At 40.6% G+C, this 8,548-nt stretch overlaps 1 pseudogene; it reads left to right on the forward strand.

Moving 5' to 3' along the window:
* The first annotated feature begins 4,114 nt into the window (after nucleotides 1-4,114).
* On the forward strand, nucleotides 4,115-6,224 carry LOC141817965 (L-ascorbate oxidase homolog; annotated as a pseudogene).
* Nucleotides 6,225-8,548: the final 2,324 nt, after the last annotated feature.

An 8,548-nucleotide genomic window follows, 5' to 3' on the forward strand; every position in this document is an offset into this window, starting at 1 on the left:
TCTGGTTATATCATGCTTGACCTTATGTCGATTGACCCTGGATTATTATTCATGATTGTTATTTCCTTTCTTGATATGACCTTTGTGATCATTATTGGTATGATCCTTTCTTTATGATACCTGAGATCATCATGACTTATACCTACGTATATTGAGTAGTATAGTAGGTGCTGATTGATATGATTGAGCATCTCATCATGATGCATGATAACGATTGTAAATCCCATTGGAGTGGGTTTATCGTGATGGTAGATGACTTAGTTGTATATCTACATAGGTGGTTATCATACCCTATTTTCCATCTTGATGATGGCGACTGTATGGCAGTACGCAGTCGACGGCTGTATGGCAGTACGCAGCCGAGTCGATGATCTACCTCAACGGCTGTATGGCAGTACGCAGCCGAGTACTCATAGACTGTATGGCAGTACGCAGTCCGTGACGAGTACTAGAGTACAGATATCGGCCATAGGATTTGTAGCTTATCATAGCTACGAGATCACCCGGACGCGGGACTCTGATCTCTGATTTGGATCACCGGACTACTTGATTGTAGGGCGCGGAGTACTGATCCCCGATGCCGGCCATCCCAGCCTCAGATGCTTGCACGAGTGCTGTAGTGAGTGGGGCAGTTGCATCATGCATATGTGCATCATGTGCATGATATATATGTATTGGACCGCACTGATCCTGCATTTTGATTGTCTACCTGTTTGACTCTTGATTGTTGCACTATGTTTGACATGTCATTCATATGTTGCACTACATGAGATCCATGTTAGATGTTTATTATCTGCAGATACCTTATTGATACTTTGATGACATTGGTATGTACCTATTCTTTTGCTACTTCTTTACTTCATGCACTGTCTTTCTATATTACCCACTGAGTATCTGTACTCACACCTTTTGGACCCTGGGATTTTTCTGTCTTCCCAGATATCAGGTAGAGCTTACAGAGGATGCCAGAGATCTGCCAGCTACGCCATCTCACGACTACGACACTTTGTGTGTGTGGATGTATTTGTGGCTTGTGATGATATATCTGTATCGTTGGTTATTTTCTGTCGTATCGGACTTTATGATTTCATTTCCATTGTACTGGACTTTATTGGACTTGTGTTACCGTTTCTATGATTTTGTGTTTTGCGTATTGACGAGTTTTCTCGTTAGTATTGTGTAGGATGTGTATGTGGCCGTGTGGGTCACCTTTTACTTTTGTATAGCATATATTCCATATTTTGTAGTATGGATAGGCCGTGTTGGCCTTTATTATATGTGTTTGTATACAGGGAATTGTCAGTGATACTGGGGAGGTGCTGCCGAAATTTTTCGGACAGCTATCTTCCGGGTCGTGACAACCTTAAATCCATGTTTAGTTTTAAATTAGATTTAATTCCTAAGTAGATCAACCCTTAACAATTCCAACCGTAGGTAATTAATAAAACCAATCAACTATATCAAGGTTCCTAATCGAAATCTTTACAAGCTCAGATCCACTTATTACTCATAAACCACCCATCCACAGATCACATCTAAAATACCACAAAACCATTCCTAAGTGAATCACGATCATGCAACTTCCCAATAGATCAATAGCCAACCGAATAGTAAGTGGTAAAACCCAAATCCACAAGAACTGATCCAAGAACCATATACACCCAATCGAACAGTAACTAACTCCAACATCAATCGGTTAAGCAACACCCAAATCCAAAATCATTCCACCAACATCCATTATCAAACAACACTTAATCAAATTCTAGAAGAGAACTCACCTTAAGATTGAGTCGTGCCCTAGATTAGCTCCACTCTTCCCTGCCGAATCTAGAGAAAGTAAACTGATCAGAGCAAGGTTCAACAATTCACCGATTCACAAGCATTCACCATCATTGGATTCAAGATCTTACTTAGATTCAAGTCGATCTTGCCCTAGCAACCACCAACCCAAGCTCTGATTTAGCTTCTTCACCCTCACGGCTGAAACCCAAAAGAAACTCCTCACTCCGATCTGATCACAGCAACAACTAAGGAGAGGAAAAATCGATCAACAAACTTAAAGAGATTTAAAGCCATCCAAATGAGATTCAACTTAGGAACTGAACGCAACCAAAACCTAGGTTGATTTTCCCTTACCGATCGGCTCTTCTCACTTCGATTTGCCGCCATGAGCCGCCACCACATGCAACGAACCAATCCTCCTCCGGCGGAAATCGATCTCCAACCACTCCAGCAGTTAATCGCCGACCTCCTCCCTCGATTTGGCACTGCTATTGAAGCTTGATCCTCCGGCGTTGATGGCGACCAGGCGAACAGGGGAGCGGCGAAGGCGAACAGAGGCTTTTCTCGCGATTTCGGTCTACTGTAGGTTTCTCAACCCAGCTTCTTATCCGGCGTTAACAGTTTATAGGTTTAGGATCCATTAGTGTTAACGGGTTTGCCTCCATTAACCCATATTAAACCATTTCCCTTTAACCCTAAACGATTATTAGAGCTTATTACCTTGCTTAGGATTTAATTATTCAATCCAACCCAACTTTTATATTTAATTTATTTTCAATTAAACCCCCCCAAATTTTAGTATTTTACATTTTTAACGTATTTAAACAAGTATTATAAATAGGTTAAATAGATCATCCTATAAAATAAACATGAACACAGGTCTATTAAATGGTTTAAGGTTCTTTCCAGTTTAAATAAACATCTCAACTTTTTGACATCCTACATGTTTAGCTTTGCAATTTCTTTCCTGAATATGTTCATTTTTATTTTCTCATAGATTATTGCAATCATGCAAAGTGGAGATCACTTTTTGATTCAACAAGACATTAATTACTTTAATTCCTTCAAAGGGTGGAGTCTATTAGACTCAAGCTTTTAACCATAAAACCTCACATTAGATCAGGACAGATTTTGCAAAAAAATTGTTTTTTTTTCATTAATCGGCCAATGACTTTTGGCAAATTAGCTACACTCCTAGGATAAAAATGACGAGAGATTCAATCTCAATATACTGTATAATTGAGTGCTTATCTTGATTTTGAAAGAAAAAGACAAAAAATATACAATGTAAATAGAGAGTTCCTATTTAAGATTTTAAATATGGGAAACACATAGAATGAGCATCTAGACAGTGTTTTAAACAAATATTGTGCTAAACACCAAAATTTAAGGTTCCTAGGTTCGCTCTTGATTGTGAATACTTGTATGGATTCTTGTGTTCAAATTATGATAGATAAGGATGTATTTTCTTTATAACCGAAGCAGATAGCATAGGTTTGTTTGCAAGCTTAACTATCACAATAATTACTGCTGATAAGTCCAGAAACGAAGTCCGGCTATTAGTAATTGTTGCCCACTCTCAATTGTTTTTCTTTTTCAGCAATCTTTTTAGACAAGCGATAGTGCGAGAAGACATTAGCACAAACATCACCAGTGCAGAACATCTGTGATCACAAAACTTGGCAATTGATACTCGACTTAATACTGCTATGACCCTTGAACTTACTAATCTACTGGTTTTCACCAATTTATGAACTACCTCCAAAAACCCTAAGCAGTCGCAATCAACGTGCCGTCAGAATCAAGCATGGCGACGAAATCCAAAGAGAAATCGAGGTTATTAACTCACCTTCTTCTTCTTCTCGCTCTTCCTTGAGCATTGCTGCGGACGACGCCGAACTTCGTCGTGGAGAGATCGACGGGGCGGAGCGGCGGCTTCTGGAAGCCCTCCGCTTCGAGCGCCATCGCGGCCCATTTTTTTGTAACGTTTAAAAAAGGGCAGGGATTTTAAAATATACAAAAATCTTGGGCTAAAGTGAAAAGTCCGCACGAAGGAAGCTTCTTCCTGTTTGGAGCCAGCTTCTTCTTCCTCCTCTGAGCTGTTCCTCATCACGCGATGATCGCGCCATGAATTCTAGCGGTGGAACTTCAATTCCCACATGGTTCCTGCCAGTCTTACACTTCCCAACGCCGCTAGTTTCGTCATGCACGGACTTCACCTCCTTCCCAACGCGTTAATCCAATCCTCTGCTCCGTATCTGTCGCCTCTGTTTTCTTCGCGAGCGCGCGAGCTTTAAAACCCCTACCAACCCCTCTCCTTTCTCCCATCACGATGAGTCTTCTTATCCTTTTTCTAGTTTCGGCCTTCCTTTCCGGCGCCGGCGCCGACGACCCCTACCGCTACTTCACCTGGGCCGTCACCTACGGCACCATCACCCCACTAGGCGTCCCGCAGCAGGGCATCCTCATCAATGGCCAGTTCCCCGGCCCCCTCCTCGACTGCGTCACTAATGACAACCTCATCATCAACGTCGTCAACTACCTCGACGAGCCGCTCCTCCTGACTTGGAAACGGCATCAAGCAGCGGAAGAACTCGTGGCAAGATGGCGTCTTGGGAACTAACTGCCCCATCCCTCCCCGTCGCAACTACACCTACAAGTTCCAAACCAAGGATCAAATTGGAAGCTACACTTACTTCCCCTCCACCGGAATGCAGAGGGCCGCCGGTGGCTTTGGCGCCTTGAACGTGCACCAGAGGCCGCAGATTCCGGTGCCGTACCCGAAGCCCGCCGGCGACTTCAGTGTCCTCGTCGGCGACTGGTACAAATCCGGCCATAAGGCGTTGCAGAGAACGCTGGATTCAGGGAGCCCATTGCCATTCCCGGATGGTCTCCTCATCAACGGAGCACAAAAACCCAGCACCTTTACTGGCGATCAAGGTAAGTTCTCTGGCTCAAATTAAGCACCAAAGTTATTGAATTGATTCTAATTCGATCAAAATTTGCAGGGAAGACTTATCTTTTTAGGATTTCCAACGTCGGCTTGCAGAGCTCCATCAACTTCAGAATCCAAAACCACAAGATCAAGCTTGTGGAAGTCGAGGGATCGCACACGATTCAGAATATCTACGATTCACTCGACGTCCACATCGGGCAATCTTTGTCTGTCTTGGTGACGCTGGATCAAGATCCTAAAGACTACTACATCGTTGCTTCCACAAGGTTCACCGGCCGGAGAGTCCTCACAGCCACCAGCGTCCTCCATTACAGCGACTCCAAGTCCCCTGTTCACGGCCCGCTCCCCACCGGCCCGGCCTTCGGGTTGCATTGGTCCATGAAGCAAGCGAGAACATTTAGGTGAGAATCAATTCCCTCGATCGATTACAAGTGAGATTTCTTTCGACTGATAAAAGTCTCTTTTTTATGGAGGTGGAATCTGACGGCGAGCGCGGCGAGGCCGAATCCCCAAGGTTCCTACCACTACGGGAACATAACCAGGTCGAGATCAATCAAGTTACGGAACTCCGCGCCAGTGATCGCCGGGAAGCAGCGATACGCCGTCAACGGCGTCTCCTTCGTCGTTCCCGGCACGCCTCTGAAGCTAGCGGACACCTTCCACATCGCCGGCGTCTTCACCTGGGACAGCCTCCCGACCGCCACGGCGGCGAATGCCGGAGCCGAGCCGCCGGTCGCCGCCACGCCGGTGGTGCGGTTCCAGCTCCACGACTTCGTGGAGATCGTGTTCCAGAACACGGAGAACAGCATGCAGACGTGGCATCTCGACGGGTACGACTTCTGGGTCGTCGGGTGAGCTCTTTTCTAATAAAATTCTTAATAATTAAAAATAAATAAATCGAATTTATTTATTACTTTTTTTTAAAAAAATTGATTTTAATTATTTTTTATTAATTGAAGCAGTTACGGAGCTGGAGACTGGACAGAGAGACTACGAAGACGATACAATCTAGTTGATGCTATCACTAGACACACTGTGCAGGTAAATAATAATAATAAATATAATATATTTCTGTTTTTTATTATGAATAATTAATTTGATTATCGTATTAAAATGTTAATTATGAATATTAATTAATTATACATATATTTATAGGTTTATCCAAAGGGGTGGTCTGCAATTTTGGTGTCATTGGACAACCAAGGGATGTGGAATTTGAGATCGGCAATGTGGGGAAGACAATACCTAGGCCAACAATTTTACATAAGAGTTTGGACTCCGGAGAAGAGCTACGCGAACGAATACGATATGCCTACGAATGCCCTACGTTGCGGGAAGGCAATTGGTGTTTCTTGATCGCTAGCCGTAAGGAAGAGAGTAAAATTGTCGATGAGTCAAGGCTTGTATCTTTCGTTGTTTGAAGGTGTTGTGCAATTGGATATTTAGAAAAGAATTTTTTGTAATCTTGTCGAGCCTTTTGCTTTAATGGATGGTAATTGAGATTGAAATAGATTCAAAATAATAAATAATTTTAAAATATTTTTTATTAAGTTTTCATAATTTTCACTAATTTATAAAGAGTATTTTAAAATAATTTTGATTAAATTAAGTTAATATTTAGAATGGAAAATGTGATGGCCTCTGTCTTGACTACCATCGTACCCCCTAGATCATTCTCAATCATAATTAGAAACAATTAAAAGAGAATTACCTAAAGTTGTAGAGTCTCAAAGGCTTAAGCTCATGCCAACTAGACTCTTGTACTTGGTTAACCACATAACAAGTTTCATCCTTCATGATTAATTGAGATAAATGTATCACACTAAGTCTCACAAGGTTATTTTCAGTAAATAAATTCAGTGGCTCTCATCCTAATTTCTAGTTCATGATCAAAGTGAAGTGGAGCTCACTCAAGCAACTCAAGTTTCATGCACTACCATAAGCTTGCTTGTTCTCTACTCTCCACCACCATTCTTGATTTGGAATCCACACCTATTAGGGCTTATTGCAAATGTAAGGAAGCAATAACTAAGACAAATGAATTAGAGAATGTAGAAAGAAAAATTCAAGATAAAAGAAATTTCAAGAAAAGAGTGAATGAGGTGGTAGACATGGGTATAGTTAAATGCCAATCAATGAACCTTGCCACTCTTTCTTCTTGCTTCCCTTTGAATTCCATTTGTTTCGGTGTGCTTTCAGATCTATGAACCAAATCTGAGTTAAACTCATGAAGTTCCTCTCCTTGATACAAACTTCCCTTCACTTTTTCTTTTTCTTCAACACATCACCACAAATGTATCATTTTGTGTTTTCCTTTTAAATCAAGCCCAATTCTTTCACATCTAGACTTTGCAAGAGCTAACAAATAGCAACCAATCATCAGAAACCAAAATTCACTTCCCATCATTCCGAAAATGCAATGTATCATTGGCACAATTCAATTCCAAAATTATTTTTTTTCAAAATGAAACTCTTGCTTTTCTTTCTTGTTTCTTGCTGTTTTTCCTCCATTCTTTTTCCATCTTGAAGCTTGATTACTAATGCTAATAACCCTGCAATTTTCTGTGAAATTTGAGTTCATTTCAGTCCCTTAAAAATTGCAAACTCGGTTGGAAAAATCAAACTACTATTTCTGATTTTCTATTTTTTCTGATTTGTTTTTGATTTTCTGATCTGATGCTGCCATCAACAATTTGGAAATTTTAGCATCTGAATTTGTTGTTTAGGAAGTGACTGAAATGAAGTAGGTTTCCCTGGATTCATCAGTTGATCAGATTTTTGATACCCTCCTTGATACATTCCACACCTTTTTTTTTCTTCTTCATTCTTGTTTTTTCTGAACTGCATGTAATCTGATTTGTATCATTGTCTCTTGTATTCCAATCCTACTTCTTCAATTGATTTGCAACCGAATTCTTGAAGACAATCCAAACCAACTTATGAGGGTAACACATTTTTCTTTTTTTCTTTTCCACTTGGCAGCTGAATTCTTTTGCTTTCTCAACTCAATGCATTTCTAACAATTTAGCTCAATCAATTTCCCTTGAAATTGATCCATAAGAAGCTTCAAAAACCAAAATTGGCACATTACTCCTTTGTTTTGACACACTATGGTATACTTGATTTTCATGTAGTTCATGAGCTCAATTCTTCCACTTTTGAATCCACCATTTTCTCTATTAATTCTGAACCATTTGTGGCTTCTTTTTGTGTCAATTCCGGCCATTGAATCACTTCATCCCTTTAACTTCATCCACCTTCCACCTTTAACTTCTTGCAAGTAAAAGCATTTAATATAACTCCTCAACTCCACTAATTTGTAAAACATACTCATTTCAATCTGATATCGTATCATTCCATCTCAATTCAACATTTCAAGACAAAGAAAGCAATGAGAAGTGAAAACAACTCATGTTCACACCTTGCTTGGCACACTTTGGGCATTTGCAACCTCATTCTTTTTGGAAAATTCACATCTTCATGTATCCTCACAAAAACCATCGTAGCATCAAATAATAATGAAGATCTGAATTGCTTCAAATAAAATTCTCATTGGCACATTGCTACAACCCAAAATTGGCACAAACAATCCCAAATTTGGCACACTTCTCATTTTTTTCAATTCTTCTTTTTTTCAAAATTTCACACCTCCTCCCCCACACTTAATTCTTTGACCGTCTCGGGCAAAAGCACATTAATAACAATAAAAAAATACCCTTGTCCAAGAGAAAATAAAGATTGAGCCGAAAATAGGGATGAAAAGGGTTAAAGATAAGTGGTGAAGCATGAATGAAACATTGGATTTTAATG

Source organism: Curcuma longa, unplaced genomic scaffold, assembly GCF_044706935.1.
Source record: "Curcuma longa cultivar G26 ecotype Majalengka, Jawa Barat unplaced genomic scaffold, ITB_CL_G26_1.1 contig_22724, whole genome shotgun sequence".
NCBI classification, from domain to species: Eukaryota; Viridiplantae; Streptophyta; class Magnoliopsida; order Zingiberales; family Zingiberaceae; genus Curcuma; species Curcuma longa.